This window comes from Schistocerca serialis, chromosome 6, assembly GCF_023864345.2.
Source record: "Schistocerca serialis cubense isolate TAMUIC-IGC-003099 chromosome 6, iqSchSeri2.2, whole genome shotgun sequence".
Taxonomy (NCBI): domain Eukaryota; kingdom Metazoa; phylum Arthropoda; class Insecta; order Orthoptera; family Acrididae; genus Schistocerca; species Schistocerca serialis.
The window spans coordinates 497,650,766-497,675,770 of NC_064643.1; positions in this window are offsets into that span (position 1 = coordinate 497,650,766).

Sequence of the window (25,005 nt, forward strand, 5' to 3'; positions counted from 1 at the left end):
ATAACTGTGTTTATCTGGCGAGAGTCGAGGACAGGGCAGATGCTCCCATCTCGCTTATCCACGACCCGCATCGGACTATTATATGTTGATGTTGCATATTCTATTATACCACCGTTTACCATTTTCTGCAGTTCCAGCTGTACTTTTCTCGATATGCCAGAGGAACAGCGTAGGACGGTACCCTCAATGGTTGATATTCTTTTACCTGGAACCGGTACTGAAATCCTTAGAGGGACCCAAGTTTCAGTAGAAATACCTCGGCGCTGCACCTGAGTAGTTCCTTTAATTCTGCACTACCTCTCTTGCCTATTTCAGTTAATTTATTTAATTTTTCATAAATGGCGTGATGGACTTCACATAGTGATGTATCAGCCTGGGTATTGCTACTTAACCGTCGATGTTAATGTCGGCTTACCATCTGACACAGACCTCAGAGTCGTGGTAGGAACAACAAAGTGTATGGCTGTGCGCACAGCTGTAGTAATACACCACTTCAATGTGTTAGAGGAAAAAACAATGTCTCAAACTGCTTATGAAACAACATTACAAGAACAGTCTATTGTGACTGATAGTCTATGGTATATTGTCTTTCTCCAGTACAGGCGACAAAACTTTACACACGTCCGTGGAAGTGACTTCAGTCAGTGGTCTCCTGCTCCAGTGGACCAATACACGTATATTTAATGGTATCATCACATATCGTTGATGCCCACATGCAGACTGCATTGTTTTCGGTATATCGGAAGAGAGAGAGAGTGCGGTAAAATCTTATTGATTTCCCTACCTTCACATGTTAGCGAAGTTTTCGTAGTACTTAGTTTTACTCCTCTGGCTGTTACAAAGATAACGAGGAGAGAGAGACAGAGACAGAGATAGAGGGATGTGCTGTCAACGAAGACTGACGCCATTACACTATCGTGTTTCTGGGGTGCTAATCATAGTAATGACGTAAAATGGTGGAAGAAGTTTGAAGTTCTTTAGATTTTTTTACCCAGTTATTTGCAAACAATAGAATTACCTGTTATAACAGAGACCAAAGAAACACAGAAAAATACCGATTATTCAGAACTAAAATACTGGTACAGGATTTAACAGCTCGGTTTTTCCCATCCCTAGCTCAGGGATACCATTTGAGTATTTTGGTAAGAGGGACCCGCTGTCTTTGGCGTTTCATTACAGAGTGACAGTAGTAAGGGTGGGTCGATCGTTGCTCACGTCCGTAGGTATAACCTAAATTACCCTACACGTGACCCCTGGGTGGTGCTAAACGAGCAACAGTGTCATAGGTGATATACCACATGCCCGGAAACAAAACTAATAACCGTCCTTTTTAGGGTCATCCAACTAGGGACGAGAAACACCTAGTTCGTATTATGCAGCTTAATATTGAAGGCATAAGCTCTGCCAAATGTGAGTATCTACAGAAACAACTGCATGAACTTAACATTGATGTTGTCAACATTCAAGAAACACATATCAAAGATGAGCAAGATCTTCAGCGTAGAGGACGAATACCTGGTTATACACTATATGCGAGTGCAAGATTTCTCGGCGAATTTCATATATTAAGGTTTCACGGGTTGGCAGCCGAGTAGCATCGTCGTCTCGTAACCTCATCTTCACCTGAAGATGATGGAGACGCATTCCATCGAAACGTTGCTACGTGACGACGATGCTACTCGGCTGATAACTTCATATATCTGGTTATACACTGTTCGAAGCTATCCACCATCCACAATACGGAATAGCCACTTATGTGAAGTCAAGCCTAAACGGAGTGCGTGTAATTGAATCTACTGGCGTTAACCACATCTACACAATAGTAATCCAGATAAACGACTTAAAATGTGTCAACCTGTACGACCCTCCAAGTGTGAATTGGACCTCCACAGTTCTTCCGGCTTTCAAAAAAATGGTTCAAATGGCTCTGAGCACTATGGGACTCAACTGCTGAGGTCATTAGTCCCCTAGAACTTAGAACTAGTTAAACCTAACTAACCTAAGGACATCACAAACATCCATGCCCGAGGCAGGATTCGAACCTGCGACCGTAGCGGTCTTGCGGTTCCAGACTGCAGCGCCTTTAACCGCACGGCCACTTCGGCCGGCTCTTCCGGCTTTCGATCACCCTTGTATGTACACTGGAGACTTTAACAGCCGGGACCGATGACCGTAGCAGTCTGGTTCCTTCAATCCCACAAACCAACCAATCTTTAACAGTCATCACACGGACTGGCGGTACGACACCGTCGATGTCAATGGGGAGTTACTAGCTCAATGGGCGGAAACTACCAGCATGCACTTGGTCTTTGATGTGAAAGACAAGGGAACCTTCCACTCGGCACGCTGGAATAAGGATTACAACCCAGACTTGGTATTTGTGTCCAAAGATCAGCCAGATCGACCACTTAACGCCACTCGTACTGTTCTGTCTAACTTCCCAAACTACCAACACCGTCCTGTTATGACAGAAACTGGTTTAAAAATTCCCCTTGTGAACTCAATGCCCCCACCCAAATGGAATTTTCAACGAGCTAACTGGGATGGATTCTCAAGAACTCAACTCCAACTTAGCTGCGAAGAACTTACAGACAACAGCAAATAACTACGATGAATTCGTTAGACTAGTTATCAAAGCTGCTAAGTCAAACATTCCTAGGAGTTACAGAAAGGAATATGTGCCTGGCTGGAACCAAGAAAGTGATCCTTTATATCAAGAATACCAAAGTTCTAGAAACCAAACTCTTTAAACAAGAACAGACGAGAGAAATGGAAAGCAACACTCAAAAAAATGAACTTTGCCAAGTCAAGTAGGAAAGCATGGAGAGTACTGAATGGGCTAACTGGCAAGCAACATCTCAAAAAGCCGTATCCTAAACTGAGTCCCGACCTCATTGCCAACCGGATCGCAGACCTCACAAGGGCAAAGAGAGACAAGAATCATACCAGAGCAGTAAAATGTAAACTCTCAAACCTCAAGCGCAGTGCCCCAAGAAACGAGCCGATTTCCAGGCCCTTCTCGATAGCGGAAGTAGAAAATGCTGTCAAGCAACTGTAAGTCGGTAAGGCTGCTGGCCCCTACAACATCTATAATGAATTTATTAGGAACATGGGCCCACACTGCATACGCTGGCTCACTTCGCTCTTCATTTACATACTCAAAGAGAACAAACTTCACAGACAATTCAAACTGTCGAAAGTTTTAGTCACTCTCAAACCCGGCAAGCCTGAAGACAGCCCTGAAATCTACCGCCCTATAGCACTGCTCAGTTGTACATTCAAACTTTTGGATCGAGCCCTCCTAACAAGAATAGCACCGTTTATCGAGGCTGCTACCCCTCCTGAACAAGCTGGCTTCAGACAAGGACGCAACTGCACCAATCAAGTTCTTGCCCTAACTGCCCATATTGAAGCAGGTTTCCAAGGCCATCTGAAGTCAACAGCTGTCTTCATCGACCTGACAGCCGCGTATGACACTGTCTGGCGACAGGGACTGCTCTACAAGCTACTGCAAGTTGTACCAAGTCGAGAAATTGTGGATCTAATATCCAGCATGTTTAGTGAAAGGCAATTTGAAGTGTTTCTAGGCAGCTCTAAAAGCCACAAACGGAAACTAAATAATGGACTACCACAGGGATCTGTTTTAGCCCCATCACTATTCAATGTATACATTAATGATTTACCAACCATAATATCAACTAAATTCATGTACGTTGATGACATCGCACTGGTAACACAGAACAGTAATTTCGAAGATGGTGAACGATTTCTTACGGAGGATCTGGAGAAGATGTCAACTATATTAAGACCTGGAGATTGATCCCAAGCACATCAAAAACTGAGGTCTCTTGTTTCCATGTAGCAAATCATGCGGCGAACTACAAACCAAGAGTTCTGCTCAATAGACAAACGTTGAGGTACAATCCTTTCCCAAAATATCTCGGAATCACTTTAGATAGAACCATGAGCTACAAAAAGCACATCACCAAGCTTTCTCATAAAGTTGCTGCAAGGAACAACATAGTACATAAGCTCAGTGGTACCACCTGGGGAACCTCTGCTGACTGTCTGTGATTAACTGGCATCCGTCTTGTGTACTCTGCTGCCGAGTAATGTGCACCTGTCTGGTTGGAAAGTGTACATGTGAAGAAGGTAGACACAAAACTTAACGACACAATTCGCTGCAATACTGGCTCGATCAAATCAACCCCATGCCACTGATTACCTGTACTGAGTCACGTCTCTCCACCTCATTTAAGGCGGAAACAAGCTCTACTGAGGGAGGTCAAGAAAATCTCTGCATCACCCTTCTCTACCACTGCAACAGGAATTCTGTCATCTGCCGCAGCAACGATTGCGATCAAGAACACCAGCAAGTGTTACTGCAGGACAACTCATCGCGCATGGTTTTGATCTAAATGAAAGCTGGAAGCATGAATGGTCAACAAAAACATTGGGAACAAGAGCCCATCACCTTGATCCCATAAAGAAGCCAAAAGGTTTTGATCTACCTAGGAAACTTTCGTGCCGCCTCAACAGGTTGAAAAACACGGACTTTAAGGTTTAATCTTGTCTTATATCACATGTATATTGTATAAAATCATTTGCCTTATATCAATTGTATATTGTATAAAATCACCATACGATTAAATAAATAAATAAGTAGTAATGTAATTATGATTTATTCGGTTTCTTTGAGCAGTCACCCTTGTTTCCATGACAATACCTTCACAACAGTGGAGAAGCTTATACTATGCGATAACCGAAACGTACTGTGCATAAACCAGAGTAATGCGAGAACCGTCAACCTCAAAAGTACTGTGTTGCCTGTTGCCGACGGTGCGGGAACAGATCAGCATAGCGTCGTTGTTCTGCTCTACCAATGCATTCAGTGAAGCCATACAAGAGGCGCGTATCGGCTAGCTCTTCTTCTGTAAGCCCAATCAGTAGTACTGCTGTGTGTCGCTGTTAACGCACTACTAACATTGCCAGGCAACAAAACCGTAGACAGAACCGCGCAGTACTGAGTGCTAACTTGTGGGCCATGAGGTAAGCAGGACAATACTGCCGTCAGCAACAGGCGCTGTGAGCAAATGAAAAGAAGACGTACAGTGCATATCGTTCACATTTTCAGTGTAATACAGATACAAAGGTAACTGGGACAAGAAAGAAGCCTAAATGCGAAAACTCTGTAACTAGCGGCAGGAAACCTTGGGTTCCTTATACCCAAATACTCAGACAGTATCCCTGAAGAACTTCTGAAAGTTTGTCAATGGAGTTTTGGTTCACTCTGTAATCCACGGTACTAAAGGAATCTGTCTGTGTGTGTGTGAGTGTGTGTGTGTGTGTGTGTGTGTGTGTGTGTGAGGGGAGGGCGGTGGGTGGGGGGGGGGGGTGTCACAAATGACTGGTGAAGTCAAATACTGAAATCCATCAAGTAAGTGAGAATGTTGACTTTAAATGCAAGTTTGACCTAAAAATAGGAAATTCAATTTCTCATTAGTATACAAATTTGTTATTGTTTGCTCTAAATCGAGTTTGACCACTTCTGGACAGTAGGAGTAGGTTATTTAATTTCTAAGACAGGAACTACAGTTACAATAGAGTTAATTAAGATTAAGAGTGTCTGAGATTCGATTTCATATGAGTGATTCACGAAGTTATAGGAAAATATTTACGTTGCACAATAATTAGATAGTAAGAACCCCTTTGGCACACAGTCAATATCAGGAAGTTTCTCGTGAAATATTGCCTACTACACACCAGGTACAAAACAGAGTCAAATATCCGACAAATATGCAAATGTTAGCGGAAGCATGAAGCGTGCTATGCCAGTGGAAGGGGGCCATGCGAAGCCTTCAGTAACTGCCGTAGTAAAACCCAAAAAATAGTTAAGGTTAGCGGTGGGTCTAAAATAGCAGTTTAGGCAACAGTGAACGAGACGGGAACGGAAAAAGAGAATAGTAATGCAAAACTCGAAACTTTCAATTCTGTACTTAACCCTAGCAGTACAAAGGAGGGAGGGAGTACTTCATGTCCACCTGTTGAAAAGAGGAATTATTCTACCAGATTTCATATGTTTGAAATTTTTCAGTTAAACAACCCAAAAATTTAAGTTTAAGTAGCAGATGACACTTTCCTCAGTGAACGCCGTGCTCAGTATTTCAAAGTTCAGGACGTTACTGTCACATCAGTATCTCTTTAAAAAGTATGCTGAGAGTAAAAGCTAGCAACAATGAACGGAATCTGCGTTTTTAAAATGTGTTTTTGTGGTGCTCATGAAGTCGGTAGGACTTGTTATTTAGGTACGTTGATATAGGTAAGAGTGTGCTAAGAAGTATTTTCAGGTTCTGGACCTTACTAACAAATCAGTACCTCTATAAAAAGTATTTTGTTAAGAAAAGTCAACAAGTTAGCTTTCGCGTAGTCTGATGAGTTTTTATTTTCAAAAGCACCACTCAGTTTGACAAGTGCATTCCTTTTATATGCACGCACGTAAAGCAGTTGGAGAAAAATGTGGGAATACTGCGAGAAATGCATGGTTAACATAAATGTAGATGTTAGCCAAGCCTGCAGGTTGCGCTGTTATCTTTGACCAGGAACGGCGTCTCCGCAATGCCCTCAAAACGTTGCTTTGACACTCGTGGTCAGAACAACGTTCCGCGTCTTTGTGAGCGCACTATATCAGAGCTAAGTGAATTCGAACATGGCCAAATTGTTGGTGCTCATATGGAGGGTGCTTCCGTAATTAAAGCAGAAGTAGTGTCTGGGGTTTCAGGAGGCACCATATCGAAGATTTATACCATATACAGAGAAAGTGGGAAAACATCATCTGGCTGACGAAAGTATGTTCTGAATGATCATCGCGAACGGTTATTGAAGAGAACTGTGACGAAAAATAACATAACAACACCTGCGAAAGTCACTGCAGTACTGTACCCGAGAACCCTGTCTGTTACTAACGCCAAGCGACCTTCATAAGCTCAGGATTGCAGGCTGAGCTCGAATTCCAAAACCATTCATCAGTGATGCAAATGCCCATGACAGAAAGACGTCGTTCCAAAACCATGACACCTGGACCATGGAGCAACGGAATAAATTTATTTAGTTGGACGAGTCTTGCTTCACTTGTTTTCGACTTCTGGATGAATTTACATCTCACTAGTGAAACATGGTGGGTGTTCGACGATAAGTCGGGCATCCGTTGTGATATTCCATGGTCCCCATGGTTACTGTGCAAGATCGCGTTACCGCCAAGGGTTCGAACATTTTGACTGATCAGGCAGATCCCATGGTACCATGTATGTCCAAGGCGACAATGCCCCTGTATATTATTGAGACATTGTGGTCTGCTTTGCGAGGAAGGGTGCTGTCCAGCAGGAACAGTGGTAATTTGATTCACTTGCAAACCGTGCAGGAGGCTGTTTTGAATGCCAGCGTACTGGGTTTGGTAATGTGTTGTGGTTTCGCTTTTTTCCATATTTCAGTCCCGCCCCTGTACAACCTTGGGGTGCATTTTGCTACTGCGTTTATAATCACAGTTTTCTTTTACATTTTATAAACGCTCATTGAACTGATCGTGGAACATAGAAAATAGGCAAACTCGTTCCATTCATTTGCAAGCGTGTTCGGAGTTACTGCATTCGCGGCTGTTGCTATGCAGGGTCGCAGTTGAACCAAAGTTAATGGAAGGGGAGGCACGTAGACTTTCTGCCTATTGTTTCACCAATATGTCGTTTTCGGTTTTGATGTTAAGCAAACCGTTACTCCTTTCAACAGGTCTAACTCTACCTTGCATCCGTGAGGTAGGTGTATATTGTCTGTGAACGTTATCACTGGTGTTTTTTCCCTATGAACGTTTACTCCTGTTCAGAAAATTTCTTTTCCTTCTTTTATATCTTTTTCGACGACCAACAGTGGTGATTTGTCAAAACTCTGCCTAACAACATCCTTCACACGAACGTGCCTTACTTGACCTTCCACTTTTGTTACTCCTACTTGGATTTTGTGAGTGTTGTAGGTTATTCCTATGCCTCCGTACCTCAGCCCCCATCTTCGAAGGATCGCGAACATCATACTCCACACTGTCTGAGGCCTATGTCCATAAATGCTAGGAAGACATCGTGATTTATCTTCAGTCTGCTTCCCATTACGAGGGAGAATTGCGTCTCTGGCAGGTTTTCCTTTGCTGAAACTAAACGATGTTTCTTGAGTGCGTCCTTAATTATTCTTGCTATTATTCTTTATATTAAGCTGGTCAATAATTTATGAACGTCATTCGTCAGACTAATCATCCGCCAGTCTTCGCATTTATGCACGTGACTACCTATGGAACTGGTGGCTTACGGCTAGATGTCCGCAGTTTGTGGTGTAGAGGTTAGCGCCGCTGTCAACAGATTGCAGAGTTCCGAGTTCGATTTTCAGTCGGTTGGGTTATCTTCTCCGCTAGGTGACTGGGTGATTATGTTGTCCTAATCACTTTTTCTCATCTTCTTCGACCCACAAGCCCTCAAAGTGGCGTCAAAGAGAAAGAGTTAGAATAAGCTGCTGAATAATTCCAGACGGGGTCTCCCTACCAATATGCCATATGATCATTTCGTTTCGTTTCCACGAATATTTCCAAAACGGCTTCATCATCACATTACCATGTAAAGTGGTGATGAAGCTGTTCTGGAAATCTCGTGGAAAGTCACCAGATTAATTGATTTTTGACTCCAATTCAAATACCCTTTTACTTCATACACATCCACAGATATCATCAAATAGTTTGACCACAGGTTGTTCACATCGTCAATTTCTGGTTACAGTACTGAATTACCTATTTCCTCTTCGTCACCTTCCTACTCAACTTCTGCCACAGTTCCCCTCCACAGTACAGACCTGTCTGCACTTTCTTCTGTAATTAACACAGATTCATGTAACATATTTACATTTTGATTTTTCGAAATAGTGTTTATTCTTCCCGTACGGCTTATCTACTATTACTACAGTCATCTCTTTCTCAGTAGCTTAACATTTTTTCTCTCATTTACTCCAGGCTGCTTGTACTTCACGTTAATCTCATTCCTACTGCAGCGTTCCTACCTCATCCAGGAGATTCTCGTATTTTCATCAGTAAGCTCGAGTATCTCCTACGTCACCTACGTTTCTTCAGCTCTGCTTTGTCATTACGTAGTGTGCCCTCTCCTGTTACAATTCTCCTCTATTGCATTCGAATCGCCTTTACTTAATATCGGCACTTTTACTACATTATTGTTCACAGCCTCAGATAATGTCCACTTCGTCTCGTTTTGTTCTAAATGTTAAACATCTTATTTCATGATATACTTTTTCTCGATCTTCCTCAATATCTGACTTGTGATCGTCACTACTAGATTATGACCTGAGAATATGCCAGTAACAGTGAATGGTTTACAGCATTGAGATTTCTGTAGCTGTGTAACCTTGATGTAGTCCAGACGCTTTCTTTCACTATCTCTTACACTTTCTGTTCAAAGCGTCCAGACACCTATTAATGGACATTAAAATGGACTTTACTTCGCCTAAATGACTCGAACTCTGCTAGGGAAACATTCAATGAGTGTCTGAATGTCTGTGGAGGAACAGCAGTTCTTAAAGAGTCGAAACCCGAGAAGATACTAACGTTGGTAACTGGGGCCTGGAGCGAAGTCGACGTTCTATATCATGCCGCAGTAATTCCATTGGGTTCACGTCGGTACTCTGTCGGGGTCAGATCGTTTCAGGAATGTTATTGACCGCATACCATTGTGTCACAGATGTTGCTTCATGAGAGGGAGCATTGTCATGCTGATAGAAATAATCATTGTCAGTTAACTGTTCTTCTACTGTACGCATTATACAATGCTGTAAAATGTGTTCACATCCTTCAGCATTTAGCGTTTTCCAAAACACAATGCAAGAAAGAAATACTGGATCGAAACGGGTATAAGACAGGGATGTAGTCCTTCTCTCCCAGTTTTCAGTCTATACATCGAAGAAGCAATTACAAAAATATTCAAGAGTGGGATTAAAATTTAAAGTGAATGGATATCAGTGATAAGATTCCCTGATGACATTGCTATCTTCAGTGAAAGTGAAGAATTACAGGATTGTTGAATGGAATGAGCAGCCTAATGATTGAGAACCGAAGAAAGACGAAAGTATTAAGAAGTAGTAGAAGTGAGAACAGCGAGAAACTTAACATCAGAATAGGAAATCACGAATTAGACGAAATAAGATATCTGCTACCTTGGCAGCAGAGTAACCCATGACGGACGGGACAAGGGGACATCAAAGGCAGACTCGCACTGGTAAAGAGGGCATTCTTGGCCAAGGAAAGTCTACTAGTATCTCTTATAGGCCTTCATTTGAGGAAGAAATTTCTGAGAATATACGTCTGGAACACAGAATTGTATGGTAGTGAAAGATGGGCTGTGGAAAAACCGGAACAGAAGGGAACCGACGAATTTGAGATGTGGTGCTATAGAATAATGTTGAAACTTTGGTGGACTGATAAGAATTGAGGAGGTCTTCCGCGGAATCGGCGCGGAAAGGAATGTAAGGAAACCACTGACGAGAAGATGGGACATGACGATAGGGCATCTATTAAGAAACCAGGGAATAACTTCGTGGTATTAGAGGGAGCCGTGGAGGTTAAAAACTGTAAAGGAAGGCGGGGATTCGAATACATCCATCTTATAATTGAGGACGGATGTTGCAATTTTGTAGTTGTTACTCTGAGATGAAAAGGTTGGCACAGTTGAGAAAAAATGCGCAATAAGGGGATCACACCCTAACGACGGAAACGATGCCGTACTGTAACGCCAGCTCTTCTGTATCTTGCTATTGGTGCTACAGATTAAGGCAGGTAACATTCTTCAGGCGTTCACCAGACCCAAACCCTTCCATCGGACTGCCACAGAATACAGCTTGATTTATCACTCCAAATCACACTTTTTACGATTATCCAGCAGCGTCACTCTTTATAGCACTTCAAGCGTCACTTAGCACTGATGACAGACATGAGTGGCGTATAACGCGCTACTCCACCACAGTACGCCATTGTTTTTAAGTCTCAGATCCCAGTCATTGTGCTTCCAAGACTACTGGTAGTCCTTTGCAACTCACAAGAGATTTCGTCAGCTGATGTCATGTGATTATTTACAGCCCTGTTACACAATGCTTGATTATCCGTCCGTGGATGTATGGATGTATGTTTAGTAGGTATTCGGAGTTGGAACGGTTTGCACATGATAGAGCAGCGTGGAGAGCCGCATCAGATCTGCCTTCGGACAGATGACCACAACAACAAAACAAGCTTAGCTTGATAGTATTTTTACTTTGCTTCTGGACAAAATGCCCTTGTGGGTGATCAAGATAAATGGAACACACTGCACTGTGACTAGTGTCATGAACTTGATCCCACTACTCTAAAAACAGGAATATATTCAGCCACCGTTAGCAGACTAGCAGAACTCCTTTAGTCCTGATTAACTGTTTATCAGATAATGCTTTACCATGCGCACATATAAACTACATTGTTATATTTTGTAACGAAAGGAGATAAACAGTGTGACGGCTCTTCTGTTCTTCAGCAGAAGTAGAGCGGGAAGTAATGTGTCACTCTCATACAAGTCACCTGGTCTTGGTTTATCTGTGTCTCTTTGAAATTCTGAAGGCAACGGTGGTAAAATACAGGGAGCGAAATGCTATTCACAGCTTGTACAGAAATAGCCAGAGGTTGTAAGAGTCGAGGAGCGTGAATAGCAAGCAGTGGTTGAGAAGGGAGTCATACAGGGTTGTAGCCTATCCCCGATGTTATTCACTCTTGTACATTGAGCAAATAGTAAAGGAAACCAAAGAAAAATTTGGAGTACGAATAAAAGTTTAGGGAGAAGAAATAAAAACTTCGAGTCTTGCTGATGACATTATAACTCTGTCAGACAACAAAGAACTTGGAGAAGCAGTTGAACAGAATGGACAGTGTCTTGAAAGGAGGATATAAGATGAACATCAACAAAAGCAAATCAAGGATAATGGAATGAGGTCAAATAAGTAAGGTGAAATTAGATTAGGAACCGAGACACATAAAGTAGTACATGAGTTTTGCTGTTTACGCAACAAGTTAACTGATACTGGCTGAAGTAGAGAAGAACTAAAATATAGACAGAATAATGACAAGGAAAGTGTTTCTGAAGAAGAGAAATATGCTAACACCGAATATAGGTTTAAGTGCTAGGTAGTCTTTTCTGAAGGTATTTGTATGGAGTGTAGCATGAATGGAAGGGAATCATGGACGATAAACAGTTTAGACAAAAAAAGGTTGATGATTTTGAAATGTGGTGCTACAGAAGAATGCTGAAGATTAGACGGATAGATCACGTAACTAATGATGAGATACTGAACAGAACTGGTGAGAAAAGAAAGTTGTGGCACAACCTGACTAGTGAAAGGCATCGGATGTTAATACCGTTTTGAGACATAAAAGGTTCACCAGTTTAGTATTGGAGGAAGTATGGAGGGTAAAAATCGTAGAGGGAAACCAAAAGATGAATACGGTAATGAAATTCAGATGGATGTATGTTTAGTAGGTATTCGGAGTTGGAACGGTTTGCACATGATAGAGCAGCGTGGAGAGCCGCATCAGATCTGCCTTCGGACAGATGACCACAACAACAAAACAAGCTTAGCTTGATAGTATTTTTACTTTGCTTCTGGACAAAATGCCCTTGTGGGTGGTCAAGATAAATGGAACACACTGCACTGTGACTAGTGTCATGAACTTGATCCCACTACTCTAAAAACAGGAATATATTCAGCCACCGTTAGCAGACTAGCAGAACTCCTTTAGTCCTGATTAACTGTTTATCAGATAATGCTTTATCATGCGCACATATAAACTACATTGTTGTATTTTGTAACGAAAGGAGATAAACAGTGTGACGGCTCTTCTGTTCTTCAGCAGAAGTAGAGCGGGAAGTAATGTGTCACTCTCATACAAACAGCACCATAAATTACGCAAATATGAGGCTTTAATGAATCGGAAATCTTTTCAGCACGAAGGCTGTGAAATCGTGTAAATAAAACACAAGCTAGATAACGTTAAACTATAAAATGTATGATGAGCGATAAGTCTGACCTGTCTAGAAAGACGAAGCGACGTAACGCAGGTGAATAGTGACATTTAATTTAACGACCTCATAAAAGCGCTAATTAACAGCCATTAAGACTCTTACCATTGGTCTAAATGGTTCTCCACTATTGTCGGTTATATAGGAGCAGTTAATTTCTGAAAATAACTCTTGGGTAAGCTGGAAATGTCAGCACATCCAGGAGCTCCTGCTGTGAAGGGCTTGACTGCTGGAGAACAGCAGACGCGTAATTCTGGAGAATAGCTGGTGACTGATAGGTCCTTCCGAATGTAGGCGAAAACAAATGAAAGAAACATGCTCGCATATGGTGACCTGTGCTCATAATCACGGTGACAAATGAGAGTTGGTAAAAGCTGAGAGTTCGATGCTACTATAGTTCTAAATCAACCGGATGACACTTACATCACGAATTTCGAAACGAATGTGCTCAGATACTGTATTTGTCTGAATCTCGATTTCTTTGAAGTTATGCTTAAAAACAGTACTGACCACTGATATGCACAAATTATTAAACAAATATTTACTATATTAAAAATTATTATAAGTTGTTATTGTGATGCTCAGTCGAAGACTGGCTTGATCCAGCTCTCCAAGGTAATTTGTACTGCGGCAGCTCCATCTCTTACTGATAAGACACCACAGTTCCTATTAGGGATAGCAAACGAAACCCCCGATAATGTTTCCAACTGAGCAGTATATAACTAGTTAACACTGAACATAAAAAAATAGTATGCACTTCAGTATGGCGAAAACAGCTTTGTCGCATTATACGCCAATGCCAAATTTATAGCCTTTGTGAGGAACATAATGTTTTTAGGGATGAATGTTGACTGCCAGTTAACACGAAATCAATACACAAAGATACTGTAAAATTTCCTCGCATGTTAAGCACTTAGGTTTCTGTCAGCATACAGTGACTTCTAGTGACATAATATTCCTATCAGTTCAGGAAATACAGCATGCACCCACTTTCTTTTGTATTTTTTATTTATCCCACTTCACGTTTCGGTCTCGCGGACACCTTCGGTTGACGTAATACACATTTCAGTTTTCTTTTGGTACATCATTAAAACATCGAATGCACTTTTCGATGCTGCAGCTGGACCGTGCAAAATAACGATTTCATTTAGCTACTATATTTCGTGTGTTGTGCATTTCCGATTTATTACTTGTGAGATGTAATTACTTTCTACTCTGCTTGTTACTACGGTTTTCGTATTTATAATCGCGACGCAAACATTTTTTCATTTGTATGTTGCACAAAAACAGCGCAGTATCCGCCATGTTGCCGACTGACAGCTGTGTTTGCATAAGAAAGCTGTCTGTGATAGAAGTGACATTTTACTTACAGGTTCTGAAAGTGCTATTTCTGGTTCAACCTTGTGAAGGACAAAAAAAACTGTAACTGCTTAGTATGAATGTACTGATTGCTATGTATGGTTATTTAATGCGTGTGGTAGCGATTGGTTAGTTGAATTATGCTGCACATTACGAAAATAATGTTGTACATTTTATATAAAAGAAGAAATACTTACTTTATTCACAATAGGGTAACATTTACTAAGATTAAAGGCAGAACAACAGACTTACATCATGTAGAACTACTGTATGGATTGAATGGGCTTACACTGGACATATGACTAGAAAAACATCGTCTTTTATTTACTACTAGTATTACGTTTTTGTACAACTGTGCTTAGCGTGTGGTTGTGAAAGTAATTTATGGATCTTCCTTAGAAAAATTTTATTGGATAACTCTGATGATCGCCGGCCGCGGTGGCCGTGCGGTTCTAGGCGCTCCAGTCCGGAGCCGCGCTGCTGCTGCGGTCGCAGGTTCGAATCCTGCCTCGGGCATGGGTGTGTGTGATGTCCTTAGGTTAGTTAGGTTTAAGTAGTTCTAAGTTCTAGGGAACTGATGACCACAGCAGTTGAGTCCCATAGTGCTCAGAGCCATTTGAACCATTTTTTGAACTCTGATGATCATTTAGGATGTCACTTGGAGATGGACATTTGTGGGAATAAATTTCAATTATTTCAAGTAATTTTATTCTTTTTTTGGTCAGGTGGAATACTTTTAAGTTGTGAGCTACGTCTGTCACTTGCTATTCATTTTCAGTTTCATACAAGACAAGTGTGAATTTGCTTAAGTTTTTTTTTAGATGAAGGGCGTCCATTTGCTCCTGGAAATGCATACTCAAATTTCTTCCTGTGTGGCCAATGATATCTTCGAATGTGAATTGTAGTTAAATTTGTATATTCCTGATCGACTGATTGGTTTTCTGTTATTTCTAATACTATGGATGGCTTTGCTATTTATTGTGTTATTTGCGTAAAACCTGATGCTATTTTTTTATTTTACTATTTAGCTTATCTACTGAGTTTGGAAGATAGCCACTATTCTAAGCAATTCCTTTAACAGATTTTAGTTCACTAGCTGAGTTAGCTGCTTCTAAGGGAATTTTGTGCAGTCTGTCAAGCATTGTTCTGCATGTAACCGTTTTGTGCTCATCTGGGTTGTATAAGATTTTATTGACTGTGGCATCTGCGAATGTTTGTTTTCTGTGTACTTGAAATTTTGTGTCCAATGTTGGAGCAAATTTCGGAAAGATTCAAGAAAATTAAACTTTGAAATGTAGGCTGTTTGATAGATTGATATTCTGATGCATTTCTTTCATTTCTATTGAAACTTGCTCAACTTCTTCCGTTGTACCATCAAATAAGATTAATATGCCCCCAACATATCTAGGGGTTTTCCTTACAAAATTTACATTCAGGGTTTGCTGACAGCAATATATCAGCAATTAAACAGGCAAGGCAGCTGCCCATAGGTAGCCCATGTTTCTGCTCATACATTTTGTTATTAATGGAAAAATAGTTTTGTGATAGTAATAGTGTTAACAAATCATGAACTAATATTTCTGACAAAGTCAAGCTCTAGAACGTGAGTGTTTAATTTTAATTATTTCTATTGCTTTCTTTACAGGTGTGACTGTGTAGAGGTTAGCGATGCCAAATGATGTGAAGTTACTGCCTGTGGAATCTGAATGTCTTTTGTACAATCAATTTAAATGTTCTTCAAATTTTAATGTGTTTCTAGGAATCTCATTGCTGATTATATACGTTGGGGTGTTTTGAAAATTTCCGTTAGGGTGTATAGGGGAGCTCTGTATGTGGACTTTAAGTTTCGCTTGTAACCATGGTGTAGAAGGGTCAGTAAAAGAGCAGTCAGAAATACTTTTTGCAGTTATGAGAAAATACTTTTTCCATCAGATTTTGAAGTTTTTTCTCTAATTTAAAAGCAAGACTTGAAATAATTACTATTACATTATGTGTGTTGAAGAATCCAATTGTTTTACTCACCTAATCATTAAGTAACTGTATAAATGCACTCAGATTCCTGAGACAGCTAAGTGCAGATCATCTGACAACAGAAAACTCTACACAACCATACCTGTAAAGGAAAGAAAAGAAATAACTAAAAATAATATGCATAAGTATTGCTACTTACTTTACCAAATATACACTCCTGGAAATTGAAATAAGAACACCGTGAATTCATTGTCCCAGGAAGGGGAAACTTTATTGACACATTCCTGGGGTCAGATACATCACATGATCACACTGACAGAACCACAGACACATAGACACAGGCAACAGCGCATGCACAATGTCGGCACTAGTACAGTGTGTATCCACCTTTCGCAGCAATGCAGGCTGCTATCCTCCCATGGAGACGATCGTAGAGATGCTGGATGTAGTCCTGTGGAACGGCTTGCCATGCCATTTCCACCTGGCGCCTCAGTTGGACCAGCGTTCGTGCTGGACGTGCAGACCGCGTGAGACGACGCTTCATCCAGTCCCAAACATGCTCAATGGGGGACAGATCCGGAGATCTTGCTGGCCAGGGTAGTTGACTTACACCTTCTAGAGCACGTTAGGTGGCACGGGATACATGCGGACGTGCATTGTCCTGTTGGAACAGCAAGTTCCCTTGCCGGTCTAGGAATGGTAGAACGATGGGTTCGATGACGGTTTGGATGTACCGTGCACTATTCAGTGTCCCCTCGACGATCACCAGTGGTGTACGGCCAGTGTAGGAGATCGCTCCCCACACCATGATGCCGGGTGTTGGCCCTGTGTGCCTCGGTCGTATGCAGTCCTGATTGTGGCGCACACCTGCACGGCGCCAAACACGCATACGACCATCATTGGCACCAAGGCAGAAGCGACTCTGATCGCTGAAGACGACACGTCTCCATTCGTCCCTCCATTCACGCCTGTCGCGACACCACTGGAGGCGGGCTGCACGATGTTGGGGCGTGAGCGGAAGACGGCCTAACGGTGTGCGGGACCGTAGCCCAGCTTCATGGAGACGGTTGCGAATGGTCCTCGCCGATACCCCAGGAGCAACAGTGTCCCTAATTTGCTGGGAAGTGGCGGTGCGGTCCCCTACGGCACTGCGTAGGATCCTACGGTCTTGGCGTGCATCCGTGCGTCGCTGCGGTCCGGTCCCAGGTCGACGGGCACGTGCACCTTCCGCCGACCACTGGCGACAACATCGATGTACTGTGGAGACCTCACGCCCCACGTGTTGAGCAATTCGGCGGTACGTCCACCCGGCCGCCCGCATGCCCACTATACGCCCTCGCTCGAAGTCCGTCAACTGAACATACGGTTCACGTCCACGCTGTCGCGGCATGCCACCAGTGTTAAAGACTGCGATGGAGCTCCGTATGCCACGGCAAACTGGCTGACACTGACGGCGGCGGTGCACAAATGCTGCGCAGCTAGCGCCATTCGACGGCCAACACCGCGGTTCCTGGTGTGTCCGCTGTGCCGTGCGTGTGATCATTGCTTGTACAGCCCTCTCACAGTGTCCGGAGCAAGTATGGTGGGTCTGACACACCGGTGTCAATGTGTTCTTTTTTCCATTTCCAGGAGTGTACATGGGTTCATTAATTTGTTTACACCATTTGTGTCACATAACTATTTATCTTTTGATAACAAAATATGCCAGCAGAGAAATAGCTTAGGTATAGGCAGTTGGCTTGCCTGTTTACTTACTGATATTTTCATCAACAACTTAGAATAAGAAAACCCCCATGTAGGTAACGAAGTAAAGTGTTGCAAAACATATGTTGATATCATACTTCTCTTTCTTGATAGCACAACAGAAGAAATTAAGGACCTTGCAATAGAAATGAAAAAAATGCTTCGGAATATTGTCTTCACTGTTGAACACCAGACAATCAAAGGTTTGACCTTCCTGGATCTCTCCATAAGTAGCTCCAAAACCAGCCGTAAGTCACAAGTATACAGGAAACCAACATTCACAGATGCCACAACCAGTAAAATCTTGTACCAGCCAGATAAGCACAAAATGGCTTTATACAGAACAATGCTAGACTGAATGCAATAGATGAGCTAAATAGTAAAATAAATTATCCACATAACCAACCACAAAGACAAAGCAATACTAAATGACACCACATTACAGCTATCAGAATAGTATATGAGTATGCCAATTTTAGGAAAGTTGCAAACAAATGACAGAATAAAATACAAAGCCACCCATTGCATTAAAACGAATGGCAAGCCATATAACCAATCAAAATTATAGAAACTTAACTGCAATTTGTGTTTGAAGAGATGCATTAGCCAGACTGGAAGAATTTGCCATATATGTCTCCAAGGACACATAGTTGCCTATTGTCTAAGAAACTTAAGTAAATCCACATCCACCTTGCACGTCACTGAAGAAGAGAAGCAAGTGACAGGCACAGCTCATATCACACATAAACTCAACCTGGACAACAAAGGGAAAAGAATGAACTTAATTAAAAACTTAAATTTATTCTTACAAATGTACTTCCAAAAATCACATCCTAGCTGCCCAAACAGAGTTACCCAACAAATATTTTCTAAGGACTTTCTATAAATTACTTATACATCAACAACCTAAGTACAGTCAACAAGAAACTTAACACCAGTAATAGATAAAAGGCGATATATTTCTGTTGACATATCAACTGGGAGCCTATCCAGTTCACTTTGTACATCTACATGATGTATATCAGTTGCTCTGCCTTTATTCTTTGTAACCGTCACTCCAACAGTGAGTAAAATAGTAATGTTAAGACTCTATAATATTCAATATAATTTAATTGACCAGTCACTGCTACACTTATAAAATAACCATAAGTTGCACTTAGTTCATTTATTGCGAAGAAGATTCAGTGTTTTAGTCATAAGAAGCTTAAACCAGAAACAGTACTTTCTGAACTTGTAAGTAAAATACACGTTTGACCATAGACATGATTTTATGATGTAAGCAAAGCCAATGTCCTTGTCGCAGTGGTATCACGGGTTCCCGTCAGATCAGCAAAGTTAAGCGCCGTCTAGGTGGGCTAGCACTTGGATGGCTGACCATGCGGTCTGCCGAATGTTGTTGGCAAGTGAGGTGCACTCAGCCCTTCTGAGGCAAAACGAGGAGCTACGTGATCGAGAAGTAGCGGCTCCTGTCTCTTAAACTGACATAGGCTGGGAGAGTGATGTGCTGACCACAAGCCCCTCCATATCAGCAACCAGTGACGCTTTGGGCTGAGGATGACAAGGCGGTCGGTCAGTACCGATGGGCCTTCATGGCCTGTTCTGGCGGATTTTAGTTTAGCAAAGCTGTCAATTGGCAGTAAGGCAGATGTCACGTTTTCCTAAGGCAAACGACTAAATGTATGAAGGCCTCAACTGTAAACCACTGTATTGAGAAATTGCTCAATACAATTTCGTAATCACATAAATTAGATATATCGCGTCCATCCATTGTAACATTTCTATTCAGATAAGTTATTGTTTCAAATATTTCTAGAGTATCGACATATTTTTAAAATCAGAATCATGTTTAAAATTTCATTCCTAAAAATACGTCAGTAAATGGTTAACGTAGTATACTTGAAAACTGAATACACTTAACGTGAGTCACCAATGACTTATCACTGTCTAATTTTTTGCAAATCAAAGAAACATTACTGTGAAACCTCTCAAAAATACTAATTTAAAGGGTCTGAACTGATTATGGAACTAAGGTTTACTTTATCATATTTTGAAATAAAGTATAACAACCTCAGAAACTAATGTATGATATTAAGGATCTTCTTTAACGTTTCTGCAGTCACACCGCTACGTACACTGAAGCGCCAAAGAAGCTGGTATAGACATGTGTGTTCGAATACAGAGATATGTGAACAGGCAGAATAGGGCGCTGCGGTCGACAGCGACTATTTAAGACAAAAAGTGTCTGGCGCAGTTGTTAGATCGGTTACTGCTGCTGCAATGGCGGTTATCAAGATTTAAGTGAGTTTGAACGTGGTGTTATTTTCGGCGCACGAGCGATGGGACACAGTATCTCTGAAGTAACGATCAAGTCGGAATTTTCCAGTATGACCATTTCACGAGTGGACCATGAATGTCAGGAATGCGGTAAAACATCACTCTCCGAAATTGCCTGCCGTCTGAAGAAGATCCTGCAAGAACGGGACCAACGACGACTGAAGACAAGCTTTCATCGTGACAGAAGTGCAACCCTTCCTAAAATTGCTGCAGATTTCAATGCTGGGCCATCAACAAGTGTCAACGTGCGAGCCATTCAATGGAACATCATCGATATGGGCTTTCGGAGCCGAAGGCCCACTCGTGTACCCTTGGTGACTATACGACACGAAGCTTTACGCCTCGCCTGGGTCCGTCAACACCGACAGTGGACTGTTGATGACTGGAAACGTGTTGCCAGGTCGGACGAGTCTCGTTTGAGATTGTATCGAGCGGATGGACGTGTAGGGTATGGAGACAGTCTCATGAATCCGAACATTATTGAGCAAACCTGGGATGCCTTATAATTTGCTGTTCAGTATAGATTTCCATCCCCTCGTAATCTTACGGATTTCTGGACAGACCTGCAGGATTCATGGTGTCAGTTCCCTCCAGCGCTACTTCCGACATTAGTTGAGTCCCTGCCACGTCGTGTTGAGGCACTTCTGCGTTCTCATGGGGGCCCTACACCATACTAGGCAGGTGTACGAGTTTCTGTGGCTCTTCATTGTACACTGATGTAAACACTGCTAAGGGACACAACTTTTTAACTCTGTTTATGAGCTTAAAGAGTAATTCACGTGCCGGCCGGGCTGGCCGAGCTGTTCTAGACGCTACAGTGGGGAACCGCGCGACAGCTACGGTCGCAGGTTAGAATCCTGTCTCGGGCATGGATGTGTGTGAAATAGGTTCCCCCTCTCACAGACAGGTTCTGCCATCATAGCCGCTAGAAAGCTAGAGGGGACTTTTACGGTACGTCCATAAAATACCATACCTGTGTGCGTTACACACTCTTACAAATAACTAAGATACCGTCTCCCGCAAGAAAGCAAACCGACCAAATACCACTAACATGAATATGACATTGTACCATATAAACATCGCATCATTTTACTGACATTCTATGTCTGTGGGTAGTTATTGTGCCTGTTGCGTGAGCGGCTGGCAAGAGGTGTAATGCTGAGTGCACTATCGTTACACGACAAGTAGTCAAGGGAACGCCGGTCGCTGGCGCTCGATTTGTAATGTGTGCGGAATGTCTGACTCACGAGGGGCATCGCCAGTGGCTGGTAAGTTACCGTTGCCTGACCACGTTCTCGAGGACTTCGGGGAAGAGCTGAGCCAGCCCAAGCAATCCCTCCCTCCCGACCACCCAGCCTAACAAAAAAGCGCGCGCGTTGGAGGAGAACCCCACGACTGGATTTTAAAATTTTGTTTTCATTTCCGGCCACGACTGATTTCCGACCGATGTCCACTATCAAGAGGCAAGCAGACTTCTAGTGTAATGACATACGAATAACTTAATATTGCATTCTATATGTAACGTTACCCGTGGGTATTTTTATAATAGACGCCTACAACTCGATAACCGATAATGTTCGGCAGTCGGTTGTGTCTAAAACTAAAATTTAATTTAGTAGGGCCTACAGCCCTGCGAGATCCGTTCCCATAGAGGTCTAGCGCCTGCGGTACCTAGAATGGCCAAATTATGTCCAACTAGGAACCTGCCTGATTGCCTTCCTGTCCTGACCGTGATCTAGAGATCATTACACATATCAGTTTTGTGCTTAAGCACAATTAACATGATCAGAGCTGCTATTTGAGGTAAAGAACATCACTACTCAAATAAGAGTCGTATTCAGCCACTAGTGTATGCGAAACGGCAGAAAAATCATTAATGAAACGTCGTACGAAAATCCCAAGACGACAAGATAACTTCAACAACTGCTCATGAAAGCTTCAACAGTTTTTTAATGGTGTTTTCCTTATGACGACCCAGCACCATTTGGTAGTCTGTTTAATCGCCTATGTCTCGGTGTCCTATGGATATCGAACATGTGACTAAATTAAATTCTAACATCGACTCCCTAGTTGGGTACACATGAAATAACTTTCTTCATTGTCCAATCACCAAGCAACTTTACTTTATCAGCTCTTAACGTACCAGTTTTTCGACTGTTTATTGTTCCTTTCTACTACTTCCTAAACAGTTTTCTTTCTCCTTCCTTGTTTCCAATTTCGGAAGTACCCGATCTTATATGCCCAATCCTCATAACTATGTCCTATCTGCAGCTACGTCCAACATTCCATAATAGTCCCACACTTATTCAGGCGTACCTTCTCCAGTGAAGGTATTCTATAACACTCGTCTCTTATGTATTCTGATGGTAATGTGTGTGTTTGTGTGTGTGTGTGTGTGTGTGTGTGTGTGCATGTGTGTGTGTGTGTTTTAAACATCCATCTGTAACACTCTTTAATACATCTGCAATTTGGTTTTTCCAGCTTTCTCATTGTGACGTTACATTTGCACATAAAACTACACTCCAACTTTTCAAACGTTCTGCTTCAGTTTTAGAATGCCAGCAGGCGTCCTACATACAAGTGTGCCAGCCTTCGATTAACATGTTTCTCTGTTAATAGGATTTATGTAATCTTCTTTCTCAATGTCCGTAGCTCGTGGTCTCGCGGTCACGTTCTCGCTTCCCGAGCACCTGCTCCCGGGTTCGATACCCGGCGGGGTCGCCAGTCTGTGTGGCCTTGCGGTTCTAGGCGCTTGAGTCTGGATCCGCGTGACCACTACGATTGCAGGTTCGAATCCTGCCTCGGGTATGGATGTGTGTGATGTCCTTAGGTTAGTTAGGTGAAAGTAGTTCTAAGTTCTAGTGGACTGATGGCCACAGGTGTTGGTTGGTTGGTTGGTTGTTTCGGGGAAGGAGACCAGACAGCGAGGTCATCGGTCTCATCGGATTAGGGAAGGTCGGGGAAGGAAGTCGGCCGTGCCCTTTGAAAGGAACCATCCCGGCATTTGCCTGGAGCGATTTAGGGAAATCACGGAAAACCTAAATCAGGATGGCCGGACGCGGGATTGAACCGTCGTCCTCCCGAATGCGAGTCCAGTGTCGAACCACTGCGCCACCTCGCTCGGTGCCACAGGTGTTAAGTCCCATAGTGTTCAGAGCCATTTGAACCATTTGAACCCGGCGGGGTCAGGGATTTTCACCTGCCTCGAGATGCTTGGGTGTTTGTGTTGTCCTCATCATTTCATCATCATTCATGAAAGTGGTGATATTGGACTGAGCAGAGGTTGGGAATTTGTACGGGCCCTGATAACTGCTCAGTTCAGCGCCTCACAATCCAAACTTCATCATCATCTTTCTCAAAACGTAAGAAAGTTCTTGAACACTTATGCAATATACTGTGGACGTTTTTTATGATGTTTTATACAGACGAAAGTTTAATGTAAGGTTGACGAAGTTAGACTGTACACTCCATAACAAAAAAAGGGACGGAAATCGGTAGATGTGATGTATACATACAGACAAACAAATGATTGCAATTTCAAAAATTTGGATGATTTGTTCAAGAGAAAGAACTTCGCCAAATGAGCCGGCCAATGACGCGTTGGTCCACATCTGGCCTTAATGCAAGCAGTATATGAATCAGCATTGGCTCATAGAGTTGATGGACGTCCTCCTGAGGGACAGAGTGCCAAATTCCGTCCAATTAGAGCGTCAAAATACCGAGCTGGTTGCGGAGCCCTCCCCATAATGCTCCGAACGTTCTCAGCTGTGGAGAGGTACGGCGAACTGGCTGCCCAAGCCAGGGTTCGGCAAGCATGAAGACAAGGAATAGAAACTCTCGCCGCATGCGGCAGGGAGTTAACCTGCTGAAATGTAAGGATGGCGTGCCTTGAACAGCATCAAAAGGAGGCTTAGGACATCGTCGACGCACCGCTGTGCTGTAAGGGTGCCCAACAAAAGGGGTCGTGCTGTGAAATGAAATGGCACCACAGACCATCACTGCTGGTTCTCGGGCCCCATGGCAGGTGACAATCAGACAGGTATCCCACCCTTGTCCGTAGCGTCTCCAGATACATCGTCGCTGGTCGTCGGGTCTCAGTTCAAAGCAGGGCGCATATACTGAAGACAATTCTGCTCCAGTCAATGAGAGTCCAGCCCTGGCTGTCAATGAGTATTGCGTCTGATCAGAATTTTAATATTGGATCTGACTACAATTTAATATCGCATCTCACTAACACTGATTATTTCAGCCCAACATAAAACAGTGGTATCCACCAAGAGACCAATGAGTGAAGCACACTAAAGGTATATAAAAGGTAATATCATGATTTGCAACAGAATTACTTTAATTTTCTTTACCCAAAAGCGCAAACCGGATACCGATTCCGATTGCCAGAAATCAACCTATACCAGCCTATCTGTGTTATTATTCCATAGCTAGCAACATTTTAAACATCGTAGCAGCACTG